At 43.7% G+C, this 27,219-nt stretch overlaps 1 protein-coding gene across 1 annotated transcript in view; it reads right to left on the bottom strand.

Annotated features, from left to right (window-relative positions):
- The window catches only part of LOC134610573 (protein TsetseEP-like), a 40,284-nt gene extending 35,585 nt beyond the window's left edge, over window positions 1–4,699 (bottom strand). Inside the window, exon 1 of the mRNA XM_063453574.1 lies at window positions 4,585–4,699. The gene's annotated coding sequence lies outside the window, so the exon portion shown is untranslated. The remainder of the gene's footprint in view (window positions 1–4,584) is intronic.
- Window positions 4,700–27,219: the final 22,520 nt, after the last annotated feature.

The following is a 27,219-nucleotide window of genomic DNA, read 5'->3' as shown; positions in this document are numbered from 1 at the left end:
TAAATCCCTCTGCAGCAAATTAATATCTTGCTCACATTGTATTACTTTACAGAGTTTTGTCTCATCTGCAAACACTGAAACATGACTTTCAATGCCGACTTCAAGATCATTTATAAAAATGTTAAATAGAAGGGGTCCCAGAACAGACCCATGAGGGACACCACTTGCCACCTCTGTCCAGCTTGAAAATTTACCATTAACGACAACTCTCTGTACTCTGTTTTTAAGCCAATGTTCTACCCAAGAACAAGCATTTTCATCTAGACCGATTTCCTTGAGTTTGAACACCAATTTATTTACTCAGGGGAAGCACAAGGAGAAGGAAGAGGTCGCCAACGCAGCTGGGGCACCGCCAGCACCTCAGAAGGCAGGGTTAGCATGGCCGAAATGTGGAAAAGCTTTGTCAGCACGCCACAACAACCAGCACCACCAGCTGATATGGAACGCCTTAGCAGCAGGCAGCATTTCAGCAACATGGTGGAACAGTATGTGTGCACACGCCTACACGTACTGACTGATGGGTATGCCCCATTCAACTTCTGGGTCTCCAAATTGGGCACATGGCCTGAGCTTGCCCTTTATGCATTGGAGGTGCTGGCCTGCCCTGCAGCCAGTGTATTGTCTGAATGTGTGTTTAGCACGGCATGGGGCGTTATCACAGACAAGCGCAGCCGCCTATCCACAACCAACGTGGACAAGCTCACGTTTATTAAAATGAGCCAGGCATGGATCCCACCAGACTTGTCTGTACCTTGTGCAGAATAGACATTTATACCGGCCTCACCCAGCCATTGTTATACTCAAGTGCACTTATTCTTTGTTTTCTTTTTTTATATGTCCCAATATTTTAGGGGCTACCCCAATTTAAATTTTTATGTTATTTTAAGTGATTTCCCTACCCACATTTGTTTGCAGCCCTCTAGCCCTTTCCAGGACTTTTTTAGAGCCATTTTAGTGCCCAAAAGTTTGGGTCCCCATTGACTTCAGTGGGGTTCAGGGTCAAGTTAGAGTCCGAACTCGAACTTTTTGCTGAGGTTCGGCCAAACCCGAACATCCAGGTGTCCGCTCATCTCTAATTACTATCTTTAATTGTTAAAATATCTAACTTCCATTAAAAAAAAAAAAAAAAAAGTTCATGTTTTATATTCTCCTTTGATCAACAACCTGCTCATATATTATATATGTAAATATTCTGGGTTCATACATCTTTTTGTTTTTACTGTAAAGAATTCTTTCTTCTGCAGTAGGTGAAAACGCCTTTCTTCCAGTCTCAATGGGTGAGCTCTTGTCTGGTGTCTATTCCAGCTAATGGACAGGTTAGAACACAAACTAGGTTTCCAGCCTTAAGGGGTTTCCATCCCCTTTATTTTGTTTCTCTTTCTAGTTCTGCAATATCCTTTACAACACATGTATAAGAAGCAAAAGTCATAATTGGATAACATTAATCAACATCCCTTAATACATGAAATCCCCCTACTTTGCTGTAGCAGAGGGTAGTTTTATACTGTTAGTTGCCCAATTTGTTATCTTAATTGTTTTGAAGTCCTTTTCATTTACAGTTACCCCTAACTCAAAGTGACTTCATATACAAGTTGTTTGTGGGAATTGAATCTCATCTTTTACTTGCCTGTCCAGTCTCCCAAAGAGGGAAAAAACCCAAAGCAGAAAAAAAAAAAAAAAAAAAAAACACAAACAAAACCACAAAAACAAAAAGTGCATGTTGTCTGACAGTTTTGTGAACAGAACACACACCGCATTGGAGATTTTCAACACTCCGTTGCTTACATTTGCAAAAGTGGTCATCTCCGTGCATAAACATTACATCTTCTACATATCAATAAAATAGAAATATGAACTCTGGAAGACAGCGCATCGGCAACCATTCCTGTGATTCTGATCTGTCGTTTGTCATGTGATTGATGACATTCCTAGAAAGAGCGTCAAATGCTTAACAAGTTAAGTCAGAGGCCAGTAGAACAAGTTGAGACTTATAGCAGAGAGTCATTAACTCTTAACATGTTAAATCAGTGTAATAGCTGGAAGGTTTCAAGGTTATGGTCTCATTAAACACAGACACACACACACACACACACACACACACACACACACACACACACACACACACACACACACACACACACGTCAGGGCAAGTTACTAGAATTCTTCACAACTCAGCATACTTGAATACTCTTAATAAAATAAAAAATAAAAATTCCCATGACATTTAGTTGGATGGTTCTGTAGTCATCTTCATGTAATCAGTACATAGATTATTATAGACTAGGCAGAATACTATAATGTCAGTGTTTTACAGAAAATGCTTTATTTGCAGGTTTTGTTATATGAACCGCTAACAGCGGAGACCGGTGGTCGTATTCAGTAAAGTGGAAATGGAAAGTTTTGGGGCAGCAAACTTGGAAAACGGTCCAGGTGTGAGCAGATTTGCCAGTTTCTCTCTTCTAGATTTGTCTATTTTTGCCCAAAATTAGCAAATGTATTGACAGTTCCCATTTTGCTAAATAAAACTCCTGATGACAAGTATGAAGGATGAAGATGGCTTAGTACCAAGGAAAATGCAGGGCATGCATGGAACACAGTTAAAGAGTTTGGCTTTCTTGCATTTGTTGGCATCAAAACAAACAAAATCTTGAGCTAACCGTTTATTTACAGTTCTATGCAAGAGAAGAGCCATTTCATCAGAGGATATAGCATGGAATCTGGGCCCCTAGAGAAACACTATTACGTTCAGATGTTTTTCCACCTTTTTCCCTTCCTGTTCCCTCGGGTGAGGCTGCCTCATGCCTTCTCATCCACTCATGGTCTAAGTAGGAAAAGCCATATTTCCCATCATGTCAAATGGACAAAGAGGGACATGTTTGAGTGTGGCAGAGATGGGGCTGTTCTAATAACAAGTACTTAATATTAACAATTTATAACTAAAATATAATGAAGAAGAACAACGTATCTAATTTAGACAGCCTATAGGCGTGTGCAGCTACACACATACACACTGTGTGTGCGCTGTTGGTGTACTGTGTGTGAGGGTGCTAATCTGTTTGGAGGGATGGTGTGTGGGGGTAGGGGGACAGATTAGGAAATAGCCCCCCTCCCTTCTTACCTTTTGCCTGAGGGGAGGGCGAAGAATCATTGCTGCCATCCCTGATGGTCCTAGTGTGAGTGAACCCTTGGCAACTCTCCGACCTCGCAAAAAGGAACCTCTTTTCATTCTCCTCCCTCCCTGTGGGCTGGTGAGGGCGATATTTGATTTCCCTTACCGGCCCATGGAGGCACACTGTGCGGGCAACGGGGTGTGCCCGCGTCTATGACACAGCCTGATTTCTAAACACATTTATTGTAGTTTAAAGAAACATTAGGATAGAAGAGAAACTGATGGATTTGGGCCCAAAGGTATGCACCATTCCTCCTAAATAAGATCAATTAGGAGATACAACTACAGCCATAATCACCACTTGGACCATATCTAGCAAGATAACTTTGACCACAATGAGTGACAGGTCATTGTTGATGATCATGCCATGACCTAACAGCCAGGCAATGTTCTTGTTCTATAAGTCATGTGAAGAAAAGTAAACTCAAAGCACACATAATATTACATAGAAAAGAGTGCAAAGTGCATACATGTAGAAAATGAACCATACACACAAACCCAGACACTGAAATGCTCACTGCAAATGCAAAATATGAAGAAACCCTAGGGCATACTAACCCAGAGCTGGAGACTCACAAACACCCCAACATTACTGCATCCAGCCTTCCATCACATCTGTAGAGCGCTGGCTAGATTTTGTATGTATAGAATGTTCTATTCAATTTATTCATTCGCGAACCAAAAAACAACACTACCCCCAAGAGCTTTCATTTTTACACAGAGCCTAAATGAGGACAGGTTCAGGTGAGTGGGAGGATTTGAGACATATATCATGTGTTATTTAAGATCTCCAGAGTGAGATACATTTGAATACTACAGAAGATTTGTCCTCACCCAGTCCTCAAGGCAAAACAGTCATTTAAAAAATTATATATATATCAAACCAAACAATTAACACTGAATCAAAATTATAAATTGAAAACCAAACAAAATCCACAAAAGTTGGAGTGAGATTATTAAATGTTATATATATATACACACACACCTGACTACCAAACAATCTAAATGTAAAATAATATTATTATTATTATTATTATTATTATTAAATTGTGGATGCTAACAAATTCCGCTCTGTAGTCATGTGAGATGTGCGGAGGACACGAATAGACTAAACGATATCATTACCAGAGCAGCAGAACGAATATAATAAATGTGACAGCATGATATGCCCAATTCTAAGACACAGGAAGTTATACATTGCACTAATTAAGTTGCAAGCAGAATTTTACAGAATGGAAACAAAAATGCTAAATACAAATGTAAAAAATAAATAAAAATGTATATATAGGTTGCACATTGACAGCAGTGATACCAAAATACAAATCCATTCACATTTCAATCTCTCCCCCAGCCGTCTCTAATCATTTTATTTATTCCCATTGCCCCTTTTCATACTAAGCGCAGGATCACTTACCTGTACAGCAGCACAGCTTCTTTCCTGATATTACTTTTGACCTGACAATTCCAGCTCTGATCTGAGGCTTGGTTTATATCAGCCCCAAAGGCAGCTTGCTGGGTGTGTCCGAGTCCCTAACCCTGCCCTGAAGACCATACACAGTCCTACTGCCAAAAAAAAAAAAAAAAATGGTTTATATATATACACCCCCCTTTAACGTTAGTGGAGTTCATACTGCACCTGCTTTTAACCCATCGATATCTGCTCTTTAAATGGATAGTTCACATAACCAAAATGAAGTTGTTATGGTGCCCAGAGTGTTCCTTTAATACCAGACACTGCGTACAGACACGATTCAATGTAACGTTTGTTTCGTTAGGTGCAGTATATCATGTCTGTGGTATGTTTTCAGAGGGTGGGAGTCTGTAATTAGTATTCATTAACAAGCTGTTTATCCATTTACACTTTTGGTGTAATATCTGTATCTTAATGTCCGGTTGGATTCCCAGATTCCCAAAATTATAAATCTTAGTGTAAAACTCACCATACTGGGATAATTCTCAACTGCAGCTACATTTTCCACCGCCCAGACTTCGACCCAAAACTTGCAATTTCATTCTCACTTTTCCATAATTCCCATTTTAGAGAAAAATAATACTTTAAAACAAAAATCTGAGTTTGAAAATCCTTAATTTGTTCATTGAAGTCTGAATTTTATGCAATACGTCAATTCACGATGATTCCCCATTTAGTTAATACGACCCATCAGTGAGCTTGCTGTGAAATTGAGAGCATCTATTTCCCTAGGGCAGTTCAAATTGGGGAATATAGATGAACAATGCGCACAGACAAGTCCTGATCGCAGGTAACGCTGCCTCAGCTAATAATACTGTAATCAGATTGAACACAGCTAAACCATATCCACTTAACAGCAAATTGAGGGAATTCAATATTTAATTGCAAAACTGAGGCTTAGATTGCCTGGATGTCACTAGGACGAGTTGTAGAGATGTCTTTATTTTTAAATTATTTTTGACCTAAGTATTTTTCTTTTTTTTTTTCAATAGAGTTCTCTTGTTATTATATAAATCTTTCAGTGCTGTATTGGAAAGGACTAAGTCTTTATCGCTGAATCTTAACTCTCTGAGTGGCAGATTGTTAAACAAATTATTAGAAGGAAGGGTTAATATATATTTGGTGCAATGCGTGAACACATTGTGGGTTTATGAGTTTATACACAGTTCCTTTGATCCCAGGCAGCTCTTTATATTGTTGGTATGGTGAGACCAGTCTCTGTACTTACTCTGGCTCTACGGACCAGCTCCCAGGGAAGAGACAGAGCTACAATGTCACAACCATGTCTCAGGCTTCGGAAGGCGATGAACTTGGAGGAGGGTGCGGCTGAGGGAGATGTATTTTTGCAGATGTGGGAAGCATGTATTGGGGTAAAATGGGAGTTATCTATGAAAAGTGTTGCAGCTGTTTTCAAGCCAACGTTTGTTGCATTTTCTGTTTGCACCAATACACCACATTTTTCCCCTCAACAGTTTTGTCCTCTGCTCAGGGGACTGACCTCTCGGGTAGCAGGATCCGGTCACTATCTCCAGTCACTATCTTTGGAGGTGCTCTGTGCATAAACGGACACCACAAATCCGTCCAGGAACAGAAGAACAGGCTGTACTCCAGGATACAAGTTGTGTCTCTACCATAGAACATACATTAGTACACACAAATTATATTGAGAAGTGAATACAGTAAAAAAAAAAAATCTGAAAATAGATGTCTAAGGGATGCAAGGTGTATTTCTGTGTATGTAAGGGATGCAGGGTGTGTGTGTAAGATATGCATTGTGTTTGTGTGTGTAAGATGCATTGTGTGTTTCTGTGTGCAAGGGAAGCATGGTGTGTTTCTGTGTGTTTCTGTGTGTGTGTAGGAATGCATTTTATGTTTCTGTGTGTGTGTAGGGATGCATTGTCTGTTTCTGTCAGTGTGTGTAGGGATGCATTGTGTGTTTCTGTGTGTATTTGTAGGGATGTATTGGGTGTTTCTGTGTGTGTGTGTGTGTGTGGGTAGGGATGCATTGCATGTTTATGTGCGTGTGTGTGTTTTTGTGTATGTGTAGGGATGCATTGTGTATGTGTGTTTGTTATGTAAAAGAGAAAGTTTGTGGGTCAGTCTTGCCGGGGCTGAGAGGGGAGCATCTCTTTATTTTTATTATTAAAATTATTTTGTTAAAGGGATACTATAGTCACCTGAACAACTTTAGCTTAATGAAGCAGTTTTGGTGTATAGAACATGCCCCTGCAGCCTCACTGCTCAATCCTCTGCCATTTAGGAGTTAAATCTCTTTGTTTATGAACCTTAGTCACACCTCCCTGCATGTGACTTGCACAGCCTTCCATAAACACTTCCTGTAAAGAGAGCCCTATTTAGGCTCTTTATTGCAAGTTCTGTTTAATTAAGATTTTCATATCCACTGCTATGTTAATAGCTTGCTAGACCCTCCAAGAGCCTCCTGTATGTGATTAAAGTTCAATTTAGAGATTGAGATACAATTATTTAAGGTAAATTACATCTGTTAGGAAGTGAAACCAGTTTTTTTTTCATGCAGGCTCTGTCAATCATAGCCAGAGGAGGTGTGGCTAGGGCTGCATAAACAGAAACAAAGTAATTTAACTCCTAAATGACAGTGAATTGAGCAGTGAAATTGCAGGGGAATTATCTATACACTAAACTTGCTTTATTTAGCTAAAGTAATTTAGGTGACTATAGTGTTCCTTTAATATAATGTATTTTTCTTTTAATTTTTGTGTTTTACATCCCCTTTAGTGTATCTCTTAAAGGCCCCTTGAGTGCCTCTTATCCCCCCTCTTTGTATGTCTCCTACACCCTCCCAACCCCTTTGCACGTCTTACTCCCCCCAGCCCCTTTGTGTCTTTTACTCTTCCCAGCTCCGTTGTGTGTGTCTCTTTCACCCCCAGGCCCCTCTGTGTGTATTTTCCTTCCCAGGCCCCTTGGTGTGTCTCCCTCTGTGTGTCTCTTTCTCCCCTACCAACCCCTTTGCGCTTCTCTTTCACCCCTTCCTCAGTCTCTCTGTGTGTCTCTTCCACCCCCCCTCTGCCCTAATTATCTCTTTCATTCCCCCCCCCAGTCCCTTAGTGGTCTCCTCTCCTCCCTCTGTCCCTTAGTGGTCTCCTCTTCTCACCTGTCTCCCTTAGAGTTCTCCCCTCTTGTTATGTAGTGCTCTCCCCTCCCCTCCTATCCCTTTGAGTTTTCCCCTCCTGTCCCTTATTGCTCTCCCCTGCCCCTTAGTGATCTCCCCTGCCCATTAGTGCTCGCCCCTGACCCACTGTTACTTAGTGATCTCCCTGCCCCCTGCCCATTAGTGCTCTCCTCTGCCCCACTGTTACTTAGTGATCTCCCTGCCCCACTGTCCCTTAGTGATCTCCCTGCCCCACTGTCCCTTAGTGCTCTCCCCTGCCTCACTGTCCCTTAGTGCTCTCTCTTTGTGCTCTCCCCTGCCCCCGTCCCTTGGTGCTATTCTCTCCCCTCCCTTAGTGCTCTCCCCTCGTGTCCCTTAGTGCTCTCATCTCACGTCCCTTAGTGCGCTCCTGTCAGGGTACCTGTTGTCTCTACCTCAGAGGAGGTGAGATACTGAGAATTCCGTCCTCTCAGAAGAACTGACTCACTCGTTCCTCGCGGTCATTTCGGCCGTTTACACGCCGGACGCCTCTGATCCGCCTCCTTTTATGACGCGGCTCTAGTAGCCGACGTCATGACGATTAGCCGTTCCGACCTGTCAATCAGTCCTGAGCTCCAATCAGGACTCATCGGGGGCGTGATCATCTATCTGGAACCAGGGTATATAATGAGGTTTTGTGTATTGGTTCATTGCCCTGTCGTGGTTCTAGCTAGTCTAGTCACTCAGCGCTCTTACCTCTATTTTACTCTTTGGTTCTGACCAGGCTTGTTTATTCTACTCTGCTTACCTCTGTTACCCTTTTGACCCGGCTTGTCTCTCGTTTACCTGCTCTCTCGTTCCCTCGACCTCGGCTTGTCTCTAGACCATTCTTTGCTTACTCCTTACGTTAGTCCGGCCATTCTAAGGTCCGGTATACGTACCTACTACCTATTTGTACTCTGCCTGTTGGATCCCTGTCCCGATTCTGACATTACGACAGGGCCATGGATCCTGCAGGTACAAACACTCAGGTCGGTTCTCCTGACTCTAGATTTGAGGCTATGGATCATAGAATGGACCAGATGGCTCTAGCATTGCAAGCCTTACTATCTCGTTCTAGTAACCAATCAGAAGAGATGCGTACTGCTTCCGTCTCTCCTGTAAGTTCAGGCCTAGAGGTAGCCACAGTAGGTGCTTCATCTCGTATAACTCCTCCTGTACGTTATGGTGGCTCTCCGGATACGTGTCGAGGTTTTTTAAACCAGATAGGTATTCATTTCGAATTACAACCCCGCTCCTACCCTACAGATAGGGCGAAAGTTGGATTTATAATCACACTACTCATTGATAAAGCTTTGAGATGGGCTAACCCTTTGTGGGAGAATGATAATCCGTTAGTCTATAATTATAATGCCTTTGTTACTGCTTTTAGAAGGACTTTTGATCCTCCAGGTAGAAAGGTTAATGCTGCTAGACTACTGTTACGTCTTAGACAACATAACCAAACCCTTGTTGATTATGCCTTAGAGTTCAGATCCCTGGCAGCAGAAGTCAGGTGGAATGAACAGGCTTACATGGACGTATTTCTAAACGGACTATCAGACCAAATTCTAGATGAGGTTGCCACAAGAGAGCTTCCTGAAAATTTGGAAGATTTAATTTCTTTTATTTCACGAATTGATGAACGGTTAAGACAGAGACAGAACACTCGAGATAGAACCCGTAGACCTTCCTTTAGACTAGCTCCCACATTTCAAAGTCCTGAATCTACAACTTTAGCGCTTCCAGAACCTATGCAGATAGGCAATACTCGTCTCTCAGAGGAGGAGAGACAGTACAGGAGAAGGGAGGGGTTGTGCATGTATTGTGGAGCAAGAGGTCACCTACGCCTAAATTGTCCTAACCGCCCGGGAAACGCTCGCACCTAAGTTCCTCCAGAGGACAGGCCTTGGGTGTTTCTATCTTGTCCTCTATACATGACTATAAAGATCATAGGCTTCTACTACCTGTTTCTTTAGTTTGGGAGAAGGGAGTACTTAATACCATGGCGTTGATAGACTCCGGAGCTGCTGAAAGCTTCATTGACCGAACCTTCGTCACTAAACACTCTATCCCATCCCAGCTAAGGGATACACCCTTGGCCGTTGAGGCCATAGATGGTAGACCATTATCTGAACCTGTTATTTCTCATGAGACCTTACCTGTTAACTTAACTGTTGGTATCCTACACGAGGAGGGTATATCTCTTATGCTCATTTCTTAGTGTTCTTCTGTTCCTATAGTCTTAGGGTATCCTTGGCTTAAGAAACATAACCCCATTATCGATTGGGAATTGGGTGAAATAATCTCTTGGGGCCAGGGTTGCCGAGACAGGTGCTTACAGAAGGTCTCACCGGTTTGCGTAGCTGACACACTGGTTAATTCTACCCAGTCTTCTGACTTACAAATACCACCCCTATACCTGGATTTAAGGGCAGTCTTTGACAAGAAGAATGCTGACACTCTACCTTCACACAGGTCCTTTGACTGCAAGATCAGACTCTTGCCCGGTACCATGCCTCCGAGGGGCACGGTATATCCTTTATCTACTAAGGAGAACCTAGTCTTAGAGGAGTATATTCGTGAGAACCTGGACAAGGGATTCATTAGGAGATCCTCCTCCCCTGCCGGGGCCGGATTCTTTTTTGTGAATAAGAAAGATGGTACATTAAGGCCTTGTATTGATTATCGGGGATTGAATAAAATAACTATTAGAAATGCCTATCCGATTCCTTTGATTACTGAGCTCTTTGATCGTTTAAAGGGCTCCAAAATTTTCACCAAGTTAGATCTCAGAGGGGCGTATAACTTGGTGAGAATCCAACAGGGAGACGAGTGGAAAACAGCTTTCAATACCCGTTACGGGCACTATGAGTACACGGTAATGCCTTTTGGTCTCTGTAATGCACCAGCAGTATTTCAGGATCTGATTAATGAGGTTCTTAGGGAGTTTCAACATGATTGCGTTATCGTATACCTAGATGATATACTTATACATTCTAGTGAGATTGAGACTCATCACAGACAAGTCAGAAGGGTATTGCGCAAACTTCTACAACATGGATTATACTGCAAATTGGAGAAGTGTAGTTTTGACCAGTCTCAGATAAACTTCCTTGGGTACGTTATTTCTGGGGACGGGTTTAAGATGGATCCGGTTAAACTCCAGTCTATTTTAGATTGGCCTTTGCCCAGGGGACTCAAGGCCATTCAGAGGTTTATTGGATTCTCTAATTATTATAGGCGCTTCATTAAAGGTTACTCGTCTATTATTGCGCCTATTACTAATATGACTAGACAAGGGGCTGACACTAAGACTTGGTCTACTGAAGCTCTCGTTGCTTTCAAAACACTCAAGGTTCGTTTCTCTTCAGCACCGATTTTGGTTCACCCTGACACGTCTTTGCCTTTTCTACTCGAGGTAGACGCCTCGGAGACGGGTATAGGTGCTATCTTGTCTCAAAGATTAGGTGTGGATAAACCATTACATCCATGTGGTTTTTTTTCCAAAAAATTGTCTGGGCCTGAAAGCAGATATGACATTGGTGACAGGGAACTATTAGCGGTTAATATGGCCTTAAAGGAGTGGAGACATTTATTGGAAGGGACCTTGCACCCTGTTACTATTCTAACGGATCACAAAAACTTGTCTTATATTGGGGAAGCCAAGCGCTTATCCGCCAGGCAAGCTCGTTGGTCCTTATTTCTCACTCATTTCAATTATGTGCTCACCTATAGACCTGGTTCTAAGAACTCTAAGGCCGATGCTTTGTCTCGCCAACATGAACCTTCTACTGTATCTGAGGCGGTTTTGTCATCTGTAGTTCCCAAGTGCAATATTATCGCCAACACGAATCTCAGGATACACTCTCCGTTGCTTGCCGAGATCATGAAAGTGCAGCATCTGGCCCCCAGACAGGTTCCCGGGGCAAGGCACTTCGTTCCTCCTGAACTTCAACCGGAACTGTTGCAATGCTTTCACAACAGCAAAGTGGCTGGGCATCCTGGCATACGTAAGACGTGTTCCTTGATTTCTAAAGATTTCTGGTGGCCTTCGTTACGTAAGGATCTTAAGGATTTCGTCGGGGCATGTGAGGTCTGTATGAAGACTAAACAACCTCATACGCTTCCTTGTGGGCTCTTGCACCCCTTGGAGATCCCCGAGAGACCATGGTCTTGTCTGGCTATGGATTTCATTGTCGATTTACCTATTTCTAAAAAACAGACTGTTATTCTCACGGTGGTTGACAGGTTTACTAAGATGGCTCATTTCGTACCATTGCCTAAACTTCCGTCTTCTCCCGAATTGGCTGAGATATTCGCAAGAGAGATTTTTCGTTTACATGGTATACCCTCCGAAATTGTCTCTGATAGAGGTTCCCAATTTGTTTCCCATTTTTGGAAGTCCTTTTGTTCTCAATTGGGTATCAAACTGAATTTCTCTACTGCATATCATCCCCAGTCTAACGGAGCTGCTGAACGCACCAACCAAAAGATTGAGCAATATTTGCGTTGTTTTGTTTCCGAACACCAGGATGATTGGGTCGGTCTGATTCCTTGGGCGGAGTTTGCACACAACAATCTCGTTTGTGACTCGTTCTAGCTCGTTCTACTCGTTCTAGCCCCTTCTTCATGAACTATGGCTTTCATCCTCCTATTCTTACCTCGGTTTCCCCTTCCCAAGGGGTACCGTCGGTTGATGTCCATGTTGCCAATTTGAAGAAGTTGTGGGATCAGACTCGACAAATTCTCCTTCATAATTCCACGTTGTTCAAACGACACGCAGACAAGCGTAGAAGGGCGGCTCCGGTTTTTATTCCAAGGGATAGGGTGTGGCTGAGTACCAGAAATATTCGCTTGAAGGTTCCCTCTATGAAATTTGCGCCTCGTTTCATTGGTCCTTACAAGGTTCTGACTCAAATTAATCCCGTTGCGTATCGCCTTGCTCTTCCACCTGGCTTGCGCATCCCCAACTCCTTTCATGTTTCCTTGTTGAAGCCTCTAGTTTGTAACAGGTTTTCCTCCGCTGTACCCTCCCCTCGCTCTGTTCAGGTTGAGGGCCAGGAGGAGTATGAAATCAACTCCATCCTCGATTCTCGAATTTCTCGGGGGAGGTTACAATATCTTGTGGACTGGAAAGGATATGGTCCGGAAGAGAGGTCCTGGGTGGCCCAGGAGGAGGTGCATGCTCCTCGCCTCCACAGGGCTTTTTATTCCCGGTTTCCGTCTCGTCCCGGTTCCTTCCGCCCGGTGGGCGTTTCTGAGAGGGGGGGTACTGTCAGGGTACCTGTTGTCTCTACCTCAGAGGAGGTGAGATACTGAGAATTCCGTCCTCTCAGAAGAACTGACTCACTCGTTCCTCGCGGTCATTTCGGCCGTTTACACGCCGGACGCCTCTGATCCGCCTCCTTTTATGACGCGGCTCTAGTAGCCGACGTCATGACAATTAGCCGTTCCGACCTGTCAATCAGTCCTGAGCTCGAATCAGGACTCGTCGGGGGCGTGATCATCTATCTGGAACCAGGGTATATAATGAGGTTTTGTGTATTGGTTCATTGCCCTGTCGTGGTTCTAGCTAGTCTAGTCACTCAGCGCTCTTACCTCTATTTTACTCTTTGGTTCTGACCAGGCTTGTTTATTCTACTCTGCTTACCTCTGTTACCCTTTTGACCCGGCTTGTCTCTCGTTTACCTGCTCTCTCGTTCCCTCGACCTCGGCTTGTCTCTAGACCATTCTTTGCTTACTCCTTACGTTAGTCCGGCCATTCTAAGGTCCGGTATACGTACCTACTACCTATTTGTACTCTGCGTGTTGGATCCCTGTCCCGATCCTGACAGCTCCCCTCAGGTACCCTTAGTGCGCTCCCCTCAGGTACCCTTAGTGCGCTCCACTCAGGTACCTTCTGTCCCTCTGAGCTCTTCCTTCCCCTCCTGTCCCTTAAAGCTCTCCCTACCCCCTGCTCATTAGTGCTCTCCATCTTGCATCACCTAACCCTTAGTGGTCTCTCCTCTCACCCATCCTTTGGTGGTTCCCCCCATCCCTTAATGGTTTCTCCTCTCTTCCCTCCCTGTCCCTTAGTGCTCTCTCCTCTCCCTCCCCTTGTCCCTTAGTGGTCATCTCCCCCAACACCTCTCCATAGTGGTCCTCACACCCCAATCCCCTCCTTGGTGCTACTCCTTTCCTCCCCTTCTTGTTGGTACCCCCTCCTTAGTGTTCTTTTCCCGTCTTCCTGTCAGTTTGGCCGGGTACAGGAAACAGAAGCTCCTGTACCGAGGTCCGCTCCGCTCGGCAATGCTACACTGAGTGACTGGTAGGACGGAACTCTCTGTCCTTCCCTCCTGCCATCCACTGTAATATTGCACCCACAGAGACAGTGCGCCCTAAGGCTGAGCATGTACCGCTCTACTGGCCCTCGCTGAAAAGTGTACTTGCCGGGGCTGTTTCCTGCAAAAACAGGACTGTTGGCAAGTATGCTTACCCTCTAAAAGATAGTGTTACCACTTGCATTTTGAAGTGCTGCCTCTCTGTTTTCTTGACCTCTCGGGTAGATCAGTCATCGATCTAGGACCAGAGGCAGTCAGGGCTCTGGCTGAACAGCCATGCTTTGGCCGAGTAACTAGAAAGATTAAATTCCAATCATATATTCCACCCATAGATTGGGGCCCTGCAACCTATAGAGCTGTAAGAGACTCCCTTCTTCTCAGTGAGACCTGGCACGGTGCACTGTGTGAGGGGAAGAGGTGTGTCTTGTGGATGGGAAGTGACATCACTTCCTGCTCTCTGTGCCAGGTCTTCTCCATGCTCTACAAAGGATAAAAGAAAAAGGGCTGTGCTAAGTAAATAAACTGTAAAAATAGCAATAATAAATACAGTATAAATGGAGTCCAACCACATATCCTTTAACCCCTTAAGGACACATGACATGTGTGACATGTCATGATTCCCTTTTATTCCAGAAGTTTGGTCCTTAAGGGGTTAAAGTGGGGATTGTACGGCTGTGCGCTCTTCAAGTCGGTGCTCTGGAGTTTGTATGTGGGAAACTTGTATTTGTACTATATTTTATATATTCTTCTATACTACACGTATTGGTGTTTCTTTTCTTGTCCTATATTTATTGGATACTAACTGGCACTATACTACGTGAGTCTGTAAAGAAAGTCGCCCATTACCAAATACGATGACAGAGATTGGATTTATTTAAACCTTCCTCTATATGATATGCAAATGACCATACAATATTTCCTATACTTATCTGTATGTATATGTCATGAGTTTTTAGCCTGCACATCTACAGAAGATGCTTTGTATATTTATTTATTCATGCATGTTTTATATTGATGATTTTTTTTCCTTATTAAGGTGTGGCTGTCCACCATATTTTTTGTGCTTCTCTATCCAAAACTTCACTTTGTTGCAAATGTTCACAAGTTGCAGCTTCTGATCTTCGTACACCAGAAAATAGTTGAACTTCCTGAGCTAGTCCAGGTGCTCTCAAATTTTTTATCTGAGAACTTACTGAACCTGTCAAGCTAGAACGTATGGGTTATATGGTTCCACACTCTGCAGTAATTTCATTTATGTAGAAACGTGAAGCTGCTGTGCAGGATAGTGAAGGCCAGAGGATGTCTACTCCTACTACTTCCTTCACATTTGTGGTTGGAAGAAAGTCTCACTTGTAAATCTATGAGTGAGCCTGTAGGAGGATGTGCTCACATTTGTTCCTGCTGAGCCCATATATTAGTAAATGGGAAATATTCTGCTGCTTTCTTCAGATCAAACTTCTCTTGACAGCAATGAAAAGTTTCCCATAAAGATCTGGAGAAACGCGGCATTAAACATGGCCCCCAGCGACACTAATCTGATCCAGGATATTTCTTCCATAAGAGAGCACTTCAGCCGGCCGGGCTTCACCCCTGAGCAGCTGGGGTTCTCTGGGGCACGTGTGCCAGGATGATATGAGCCTTTACAAATATACAGAGTTTAATTCTCTAAAAACAATTTTGGAGAATTATTGTACACCAGCAATTTTATAACAGGACAGGAGGCTTCATATTTTGCATAATCTTTCTTTACTAAAACTCCAGCAGCACAGGTTTAACAATAAAGTTTAGTGAAAAAAAAACATTGCCATAGGGTATAAAAGGCCCTTCCTCTTGCATCATTTCCTCTTTCTTTGCTGCTCCAGTCAGACAGGTCAGAGTATTTTATTCTCTGCTATTGAATTTACATTTACACTGTCAGAGTGTCCTTTCTCTGCTCATACTTACTATTGAATTTACATTTACTCTGTCAGAGCTTCTTTTCTCTGCTCATTCTTACTACTGAATTTACATTTACTCTGTCAGAGCTTCTTTTCTCTGCTCATTCTTACTACTGAATTTACATTTACTCTGTCAGAGCTTCCTTTCTCTGCTCATACATACTACTGAATTTACATTTACTCTGTCAGAGCTTCCTTTCTCTGCTCATTCTTACTATGGAATTTACATTTACACTGTCAGAGCTTCTTTTCTCTGCTCATACTTACTGTTGAATTTACATTTACTCTGTCAGAGCTTCCTTTCTCTGCTCATACATACTACTGAATTTACATTTACTCTGTCAGAGCTTCCTTTCTCTGCTCATTCTTACTATGGAATTTACATTTACTCTGTCAGAGCTTCCTTTCTCTGCTTATTCTTACTATGGAATTTATATTTACTCTGTCAGAATCTTGTATTCTCTGCCCATTCTTACTATGGAATTTATATTTACTCTGTCAGAATCTTGTATTCTCTGCCCATTCTTACTATGGAATTTATATTTACTCTGTCAGAATCTTGTATTCTCTGCCCATTCTTACTATGGTTTTACATTCACACTGGGTTTGATGGATTGTCTCTATATTTGATTATCACTATTTATTTTCTTAAATTTTTCCCTTTCTCCCCCATATCCCCACCTGTACTACCTTTGCTTCCCTCTCACTATCTCCCTGTCATTCATTTCGCGATCGCGGCAAGTTACCAAGATCGCGCTTATCAAACCAGGGACTGGGGCATTGGTTAGGGTCAGCGGGAGGGGGAGTGTGGGAATCCGCGTTACCGGCATTAAGATTTGCACGCGAACGGCGGCCATTTTGGGTATCGCAGACCGCGAGATCCAGGGCGGCCAGCCACCTTCCCAGACCGTGATTCACACGGTCTGGAATGCTCTCATTTCTCCTACAGGGTTTTTCAATGCCTGTCAGGAGCTGTGATATACATAGCACCATGTGTATATGTGTGTATATATATATATATATGTATGTATGTATGTATGTACATATATGTGTATGTATATATGTATGTGTGTGTATATATATATATATATGTGTATATATAGATGTTTCACAATGTATTTCATGCATTAGGTTAGCTCAATGGGCTAATACACTAGCAGTACACTGTCCATATCTTATGGTTCACAGGCTCTATCCCCACTGAAGTAGATAAAATAGGAATCACCTATTTGGGTAACCAGAGAATGGGTTCACGATTTTATATCTTGTGATCTATTAATTTCTGTGTATTTTTCGTATCCACGCTGGCGGGCCGCAACTGCTAGCCGCGCTGTCGTTTTGGCGCGAACGGCGGCCATCTTAGATCTCGCACCTGCGAGACCCACGACTGCCATTTGCGCCCCTAGCGGTTATGAATCAAAAACGTTGGATATGTATAGTTAAGTATTTCCATTAAACAATAATTTACTGTGGAACATTGCTGACAACAAACTGCACTGTACATTAACCATTACACTGCTGCAGAGTGTCTATACAGAGGTGACCCCTCTCAGTTGGGGGTGAACCCCACTCACGCTCCTGCCAATACCATAACAGGAGTGACCCCCTATGCTGGGTGACCCCCAAGCGGAGCCATACAGCACTTGGTGCAGGATTTATTCAGGGGTGACCCCCTTTCAGATGGGGTGACCCCCCACAGGCTCAAAGAGACACAGTGCACGCAGGTTCAACATCCTGCCATACACTAACAAAATGACTCTATGCAGTGAATATCGGACACCCACACTACGAATGGGGTGATCCACGCACCTCCTTACCAAGGAGTGAGGAAATTGCAAATGTACAGGCTCCACAATTCATATATCGTTGGGTGAACCCCAAACCAAACAGGCCCTCCACCCTTGACGGGTGCGGCCCACTTATACGACCGCTCATCCCGGTCGCACAGAGGGTGACCCCCTCTTCAGGCCACTCGACCCCTTGCGACCTGAGGGTCTCGGGTCAGATAACACTGGTCAGGCCAGTCATTAGTGGAAGCCGACTGTACTACTACTCATGTACTTCAGTACCTGACATTCTCCTGTCTTTCACAGAGAGGAATACTCCACTACTTCATGTTGAGTGACTCACCACAATCACCACCATCTGACTTCCAGTCAATGATAAATTTGGCGGTGGCTGCCTCAGTGGAGAAGGCTATTGCCACTGGTGCAGATCCCGAAAACAGACACCGACACCGCGACGGCCACTGAAACGGAAGACACTGACTTCCTTAGAGAAGTCCCCAGAATAAAACTATCCAAACGTTATTTTCTGTGCACTTTATTATTGGGGCAACCCCCCTTACTACCGGGGTGACCCCCACACTCAAAGATGTGCATTCACCAATGGATTACTGTGCACTTTTTTATTGGGGTGACCCCTTTATAGGAGGCGACCCCCACAGGCTCAAGTGTCACAGTGCAAGCAGGCTCATCCCCTGCTATACAATTAAGAGTCACAGTACAAGCAGGCTCATCCCCTGCTATATCATTAAGAGTCACAGTGCAAGCAGGCTCATCCCCTGCTATACAATTAAGAGTCACAGTGCAAGCAGGCTTATCCCCTGCTACATCATTAAGAGTCACAGTGCAAGCAGGCTCATCCCCTGCTATACAATTAAGAGTCACAGTGCAAGCAGGCTCATCCCCTGCTATACAATTAAGAGTCAGAGTACAAGCAGGCTCATCCCCTGCTATATCATTAAGAGTCACAGTGCAAGCAGGCTCATCCCCTGCTATATCATTAAGAGTCAGAGTGCACGCAGGCTCACCCCCTGCTATATCATATGTATATATGACTCTATGCATGGTACCCACAATACGACTAGGGTGATCCACATACTCCTCACTGGGGAAGGGGGAAAATTTTGCAGTAATCAGGCTCCAACACTCGTCTGCGGACTTCTGTGCACTTTATTATTGGGATGAACCCCTTTACTACTGGGGTTATTCCCCCACTCGCAGATGCGCATTCCACATGGAACTATGGCCGGAGGTGCTCTAGGTGTCCTAACACATTTACACATGTACCTAGTCCATATATATAGATATATATACTCAACAGACGGAAAGGTCAACAGACGACCTCTCACTCAAGACTTTCAGCCTAGGTTAATTGCAGTGGCAACCTCAATGCAGACAACAATCCCCAATAGGCTGGGTCAGGGTCTTGCAGAGACTGTGAACCATGGTACCCCATCTGCCTATGAATTCATGAGCTACTAGGCCTGGGGCCAAGCACCTATATACAAAGGACAAGTGCAAGTATTCCATCACGGACCCTCCAAATAATTACATCAAGCCTGAGAACAGAACCTCGATGTGCCGGAAAGTTATCCAAACAACATATTAAGGAAATCTCCGGAGACTCCACGGATTTGACCGCTGCACGGTCAGTCAACACACAGAGATCGACGAAATGGGGGTTGCCAGGCCTTCATCCACGATCCATACAATTGTAGCCACAAAACCGAGGAAAAGGAGACTGTGTGTTCGACTCCGGGTCGCACGCCCTCGCTCACTTCACCCCAACAACAGCATATTACTGAGAAACAGCTATACTCTTACATTTCTCCGGTTTCAACGCTCTCATGGTGTAACCATGGGCAGCGGTCTACCTTGTAATGAAATAAGGAAGCTACCTCTACTCGAGTAGGTAGGTTAGATTACTCCGGATGGCCGAAGGATAGGACATAGGATTCCTCTATACTCCTGGGCTGAACGTCCCAGTAGGGTAACTTAGCTCCATGAACTAATGCTTAATCTGGATACTTGGTCGACCATTGGGGGTCGAAGTCCACATCTTCCAATACCACCCCTCTACGGGTACTGGAGGACCACAAATCTCACATATGAGGAAACTTACTTATTTCCAAGAAGCGCTGGGCATTCGCTCCAGACGTCACTGATTAACTCGGGGATAATTTTATGCTCACAGTAGTCGGGAGACTACCATTCTGGCACCATCCTACAGCTTCCCCACACCTAGGTGGGTTCAATAATTAGGATTGGACGGACACATACCCGTCCAAGATAGTCACACCAGGGACCCATTTGTCCATTTAGTTTTTTCATCGACGGGACCAAACAAATCAATTCACATGTCTATCATTAAGGTACGACCCATGGTACCCAAGAAACTTTTATAACCGGTCATGGCGCCCTTTGCCACAAGGGAATCCACTACCTCACCTATCTAGACTACAAGACGTTACTTACTACACACGTAATCGACAATCCGTCTCTAGGGCTGGAAGGCTCGCTGCACATACCCCTACCAGAGAACCATGATCTGGAGAAGAGACGGCCGGCGTCGAGGTTACCGACAAACTACAGCTAGCCTGGGACAGATCCGATCGTTGTATTCTCCTACATTTGGACAATATCTCGGCAACCGACTACACAAAACACCTGGACAGAGTCTGGTATCGGACTCTAATAATATCGGAGGACATTTACCATTTCTAAATTACACGCAAGGTTACCCTATGACTAGGGTTCCCTCAGAAGATTACCTATATCATGAACTGGGTTTCGTGACAACGGGACTCCTTGGTCACCATCGCATCACGGAGATCTGGGTGACACGCACCTCGCCACTACAGCAGAATTGAAGGGGCTCCCGATCCTATTGACTCCATTCTGGGCTATCCACTGCCCTTCCGCTGTCTCCCATTTTACAGACAACCCACAAGATACCATCGGAGACTTTGGCGGCTCATACTCCACGACAGGACTTTTCGTATGCTGTGAGGCGTCATACGCTCCAGAACCAGTATCGGAATACACTCGGTTATGGGTCTTAGTTGTGGTTCTCTCTATTCCTACGGGTTTGTCCTAGGGATTTGGATATTCACTCCAACTAACCCTCGAGGAATCTCACAATCGAGACAGCCTCTCTCTCTCCCTTTGTATGCTATACCTTTCACACCAGTTATGGCCACCACCTTACCGAGTGGGCACGTTGACCATTGCTCATATGGTTGCGGTGATCGATTGGTTATCAGTCATTCGAGTCATGGATGCGTCTTAGCCATCCACGACGCATCTTCCTTCGCCGATGTTCATTGGCCGAGTCACGAGAAGAGAATTTCAGGGTGTTCTACTTCCTCGGACTCTTCACACATCCTGTGTTGTTCCATAGCGTTAAAAATGCAAAATATGAAGCCTCCTGTCCTGTTATAAAATTGTAGATTATGCTAGCGCAGTGTACCTATAATCTTAATTTTATTAAGGACAGGAGGCGAGTATTTTCCCACCCTGCTTTTTCCCTCCCTAATTATCATTCCTTGGGTTGTACTTCAATAAAAGATTTGAATTCAGGGGGTGTGGTTATCTCTTTATTATGTGGTTTATTTCATATCACATCTTGAAATTACGACTGCTATCTGTTATGATTTCCTAATACATACAATTTGACTATATTAATGTCTCTCATAGCTACCTATTTCGGTTAAAATATTCTTGTCTCATCTGATAAATTCCTTTTATGTAAAGTACTACGGAATAAACTGGCGTTTTATAAACAGTAATATTGATTATGCTAATAATAATAATAATGAGGACAAACAGTTCATTTCCAAATCCCTTTCATGTCTTTTGTTTCTTTTCAGTTTGATTCTTCTTCATGGATCAATATATGGGATCGTCTTTGAACTCTACGACAATCTTCCAGTCGGGATTTGGATCATTTACAGTCTGATTCTTCGTCGTTATCCTTATTTATTGTAATAGCAGGATATGTTTATGATTATCTCGCACCAAAGAAAGAGGAAATGATGCAAGAGGAAGGGCCTTTTATACCCTATGGCAATGTTTTTTTTTCACTAAACTTTATTGTTAAACATGTGCTGCTGGAGTTTTAGTAAAGAAAGATTATGCAAAATACTCGCCTCCTGTCCTTAATAAAATTAAGATTATAGGTACACTGCGCTAGCATAATCTACAATTTTCGCCTTCCTTACACTTCAGTTTTCTATTCACTAGAATGCTGTGTTTAGTGAAATGATATTGGTTGATACATGCTTCCTTGGTAAGAGGGAGCAACATATTTTCTGAATAAAATGCTGCCTTACTGCATTTTTGTTTCTACGCCCATGCTATAAGTAAATGGTAACTGTATGAATACATAGCCAGAGGCAATTCTAATGTATCCTAGTTACATGTAAAGTATGTACAACGTATTCCCCATTAGTGCATAGCTATGCCTGGGGACAAGTCATTGCTGTCTTAAAGGGACATTTCAATGCAAATGTCATAACATACTGTGGTAGGAGCTCTCCTGCTTACAACTGCCAAATCCACCATGGTTTCCTTGAGAAATACCACTTAGATGGCACATGAAAAGCTCTGCCTGTTGTATGCAGAATTTATATACTGAAGAGAAGTTGTGAATTAGTGTGGTTAGCTAATATATTTTCCACACCTCCCAACATTTCAAATGGACAAAGAGGGACACTTTAATTTTAGGGACGTGAGTGGGGGTGACCAGGGGTGGGGCTGTTCTGAGTGTGAGTGGGGGTGTGGCCAGCGGTGGGACTGAACTGAGTGGGGGTGGCCAGGGGCATAGCTGTTCTGAGACATTTTAGGTGACTTACTAATAATATTTTATCCAACTAAAATGTCATTTAGGAGAAGAACAATGTATCTTATTTACACAGACTGATATCTAAAACAGTTATTGTAGTATAAAGTCACATTACTGGGAGTATTATTACTGTGGAGCTCTGTTATACACTCAGACACATTACTGGGCGTATTATTGCTGTGGAGCTCTGTTATACACTCGGACACATTACTGGGAGTATTATTGCTGTGGAGCTCTGTTATACACTCAGACACATTACTGGGCGTATTATTGCTGTGGAGCTCTGTTATACACTCAGACACATTACTGGGAGTATTATTGCGGTGGAGCTCTGTTATACACTCAGACACATTACTGGGAGTATTATTGCTGTGGAGCTCTGTTATACACTCAGACACATTACTGGGAGTATTATTGCTGTGGAGCTCTGTTATACACTCAGACACATTACTGGGAGTATTATTACTGTGGAGCTCTGTTATACACTCGGACACATTACTGGGAGTATTAATACTGTGGAGCTCTGTTATACACTCAGACACATTACTGGGAGTATTATTACTGTGGAGCTCTGTTATACACTCAGACACATTACTGGGAGTATTATTACTGTGGAGCTCTGTTATACACTCGGACACATTACTGGGAGTATTATTGCTGTGGAGCTCTGTTATACACTCAGACACATTACTGGGAGTATTATTACTGTAGAGCTCTGTTATACACTCGGACACATTACTGGGAGTATTATTACTGTGGAGCTCTGTTATACACTCGGACACATTACTGGGAGTATTATTGCTGTGGAGCTCTGTTAGAAACTCAGACACATTACTGGGAGTATTATTACTGTGGAGCTCTGTTATACACTCGGACACATTACTGGGAGTATTATTACTGTGGAGCTCTGTTATACACTCGGACACATTACTGGGAGTATTATTGCTGTGGAGCTCTGTTATACACTCAGACACATTCCTGGGAGTATTATTGCTGTGGAGCTCTGTTATACACTCGGACACATTACTGGGAGTATTATTGCTGTGGAGCTCTGTTATACACTCAGACACATTACTGGGAGTATTATTACTGTGGAGCTCTGTTATACACTCAGTCACATTACTGGGAGTATTATTGCTGTGGAGCTCTGTTATACACTCAGACACATTACTGGGAGTATTATTGCTGTGGAGCTCTGTTATACACTCAGACACGTTACTGGGAGTATTATTGCTGTGGAGCTCCGTTATACACACATACACATTACTGGGAGTATTATTACTGTGGAGCTCTGTTATACACTCAGTCACATTACTGGGAGTATTATTGCTGTGGAGCTCTGTTATACACTCAGACACACCAACAATACAGAGCTCCTAGAAGAGAGGGACAGAGGGATTTGGGTACAATATTGGAACTGTCCCACCTAAAAAGGGACATGGTGGATGTAAGTATGTTTTCCTCTGGCAGCATATGAATGCTACATACTGATTTGCAGCAGATCTTATAGGCCGCTTTAGAAGATGAGGAAATGATAACAACAGGGTTATTTACCAAACTCTGAATACTTGCAAATTAAATATGAAGGGAAAAGCTGAGGAAAAATATCTAATTTGGAGATTTTTTTAAAACATAATTGCAACTAAAGAGGCAGAGAAATAAAAAGCGGGAAGGGTGCAGGTGACCTGTGATCTTAAAAGAAAAGAACTAAACCAAGTTATGTGAATAAGCAAGATGAGGAGTGGGGGGCCAACGTCCCCAGAGTAAGATATGCAACGACCCCAGGTGTTCTTTAGAATCTTTTGGATGGTGTGCGATTACCTTTTCCTTTCTGGAGATATATTTTATCTTAGTGTGGATGTGAAGAGTAGTGGGAATTATTTGAAGGTGAAATACTTCTGGTTGTAAAGTAAATATGTCGGGACATGTGCGCTATATGTGGAAAAATGCACCATTTAAAGCACATCTTACTTAATGAGAATAAACCTGAAAAATGGGTTTGAGTTTTGCTTGGTGTAAATGTGGAAGGAGTTTATAAGAATTTTCTATGATAGTAATGCAAATCTGTGAGGATTTAGAATGATTTTTGCCCAGAGCGTATGCAGCCCAGGTCATTTGGCATTTGACCATTTTTGGGTAAAAAAAAACTGCGTATATCCATGAAGAATCTCCTGAAATCCAAGCATAGAAGAAGATGTAGTGAATATAACTCCCAATCCCCCAAACATGAGCCAAGATTTCATGAAGGGGTAAAGCAATGTGTTTAATGGTAGCCACAGCTGGCCTTTTCTGCAGGTCCCCACGCAGAGGGGAACTCCCTCCTGGACCTGAGAGTAGACTACAGTACAAACAATCACACAATGGGATTGGCTCTCAGGTCCAGGGCACTCCCACATAAAATAGAGTAATCCCTTGTCTGCACCTGGGAGATAATTGGGTTAGTAAACTGAATTATCTCCAGGTACAGAAAACATTAACTTTTTTACACAACTCAAAAAATACTTTAAAATACATAAAATCATATTTTGCATATCCGAAGCCCCAATAGTCCATACATCCCCAGATAGCTTGGATTTGAGCACCCAACATATCCGAAAAGCGCTCAGATCCCACGAACATAGTCGAATCGCCACTGGGGTGAAGATTTGACCAACCACTCTTGAGAGGCTTGCCCAAAATAGTTCTATAGTTTCAGAGGTAGCGGTCGGTCTAGTTCGAGAGTTTTTAAACTAATAAAAAGGTGAATGGTTCATTGGGGGGTGTTTGTTCGGGAGATCCAGTCGAACAAACCTGCTGAACAGCGCTCTCCTGGCTTGCCGTGAACAGAAGCAGGTGTTCGTATGTTTTCACCATTGTTCAGGCCGTCGTGTGGCCGCCTCAGAGTTCCAGACACTCGACAACTAAGTCCCGCTGCCTGCTTTCGTGCGACAAGATGGCCTCCATTTATATGAATGGTGGCCACACAAAGAGAGCAATGAATTCTTGTGGTTTGTTTGAACTTAATGAGCCAGGGGGGGTGGACGGTATTCGGTACTTAGTCTCCTCGAATGGTAGTAGAATAGGGAAATAAATTATTAGGTAAATGTCCGAACTGAGTAGGAGTATGACTCTGGGGAAAGCAAAATAGGGGTTTTGTCACATAGCTCCCCCCAGTTCCATGGGACGGCATACCCGCCTAGACCCCAACGGGTTGGCTTGGGGATGTCCGGGAAGAACGGGTTATTTCTCTTGTTTTGGTTTGCCAAGACAACCCATCTGCATTGGTGTTCTGCTTTCCTGGTGATTACTGCATGGTAAAGTTGTATGGCTGCAGCACCAAGCTCCAACTTAACAGTCTGGGGTTGTCTCCTGCCACTCGGTTAAGCCAAATCAGGCGGTTGGGGTCAGTTATTACGGTGAAGGAGTGTCCATACAAATAAGGTTGCAGTTTCTTTAGTGTCCAAACTAAGGCTAAGCACTCCTTTTCCATGGTAGCATAGCTGACTTCTAGGGGTAGCAACTTTCAGCTCAGATATGCCACCAGGTGCTCCATGCCATCTTCCCTGACCTGACTTAATACAGCTCCCAGTCCAAACATTGAGGCATCTGTATGAACGAGAAATCTTTTAGTGTGGTCAGATGCTGCTAATACAGGTGCTTCGCTTAGTGCCGTCTTCAACTTCTGGAAGGAGTCCACACACTCTGGGGACCATAAAACTTGTCTGGGCAGGGATTTTTTTGTGAGGTCAGTAAGCGGCTTAGTTATGGCGCTATAGTCTTGTACCAACGTCCGGTAATATCCGGCCATTCCTAAAAACGCCATTACTTGCGTTTTGGTATGGGGTTATCGGTTATGGCCTCAATTTTGGCTGGCTAGGGTCGCTGCTTGTCGGAGCCCATTCGATGCCCTAGGTATTGAACCTCTGCCATCCCTTCATGGTATTTGTCAGGTTTCAACGTTAGACCGGCGGCTTGAATTCTTTTGAGCTCTGCAGATAAGTGTTCCAGTTGAGCTTCCCATGTGTGACTGAATATAGTGATATCATCCAGGTACGCATAGGCAAAGATCTGGAATCCCTAGTTCCTCAGGCCTCTTATCCATTCAGCCATACTTCTTGTTGGTGATGAGCCCTGTTGTCGCTGGCTGCCTGTACTGGGTTAACCTCATGGAGTACAGACCAGTGTTCAGGTATGTCCTGATTAGGGTTATACATACGGACCCCCTGCTGTTCTTTTATATAACCCTCCTGGATGAAATGTGCCGCTGCTCTTGTTGGTGGTATTGGTTGTCGCCCCCATTTTAAGGAACGTATTGCAGGCAATTAGGCTTTATGTGCCCTATTTGGTTGCACCCGTAGCACATTGGAGCTGCTTTCCGATACCCGGTTGCTGTCGGTGTAGAGATAGGTGGGGTAGTCCTAGGCGGTAGCGTGGGTGCTGGAGTATACAAAGAAGGACAATGCCCCAGCGGTGCTCGGTTGCCATCAGTCCGTCTGCCCTCATGGAACTCGTCGGCCAGTCATGCTGCCTCTTCCATTCTCTGGGGCTTGCGGTCTCGGACCTAATC

Source organism: Pelobates fuscus, chromosome 5, assembly GCF_036172605.1.
Source record: "Pelobates fuscus isolate aPelFus1 chromosome 5, aPelFus1.pri, whole genome shotgun sequence".
NCBI lineage: Eukaryota > Metazoa > Chordata > Amphibia > Anura > Pelobatidae > Pelobates > Pelobates fuscus.
This window is presented reverse-complemented; position numbering and strand designations above follow the sequence as displayed.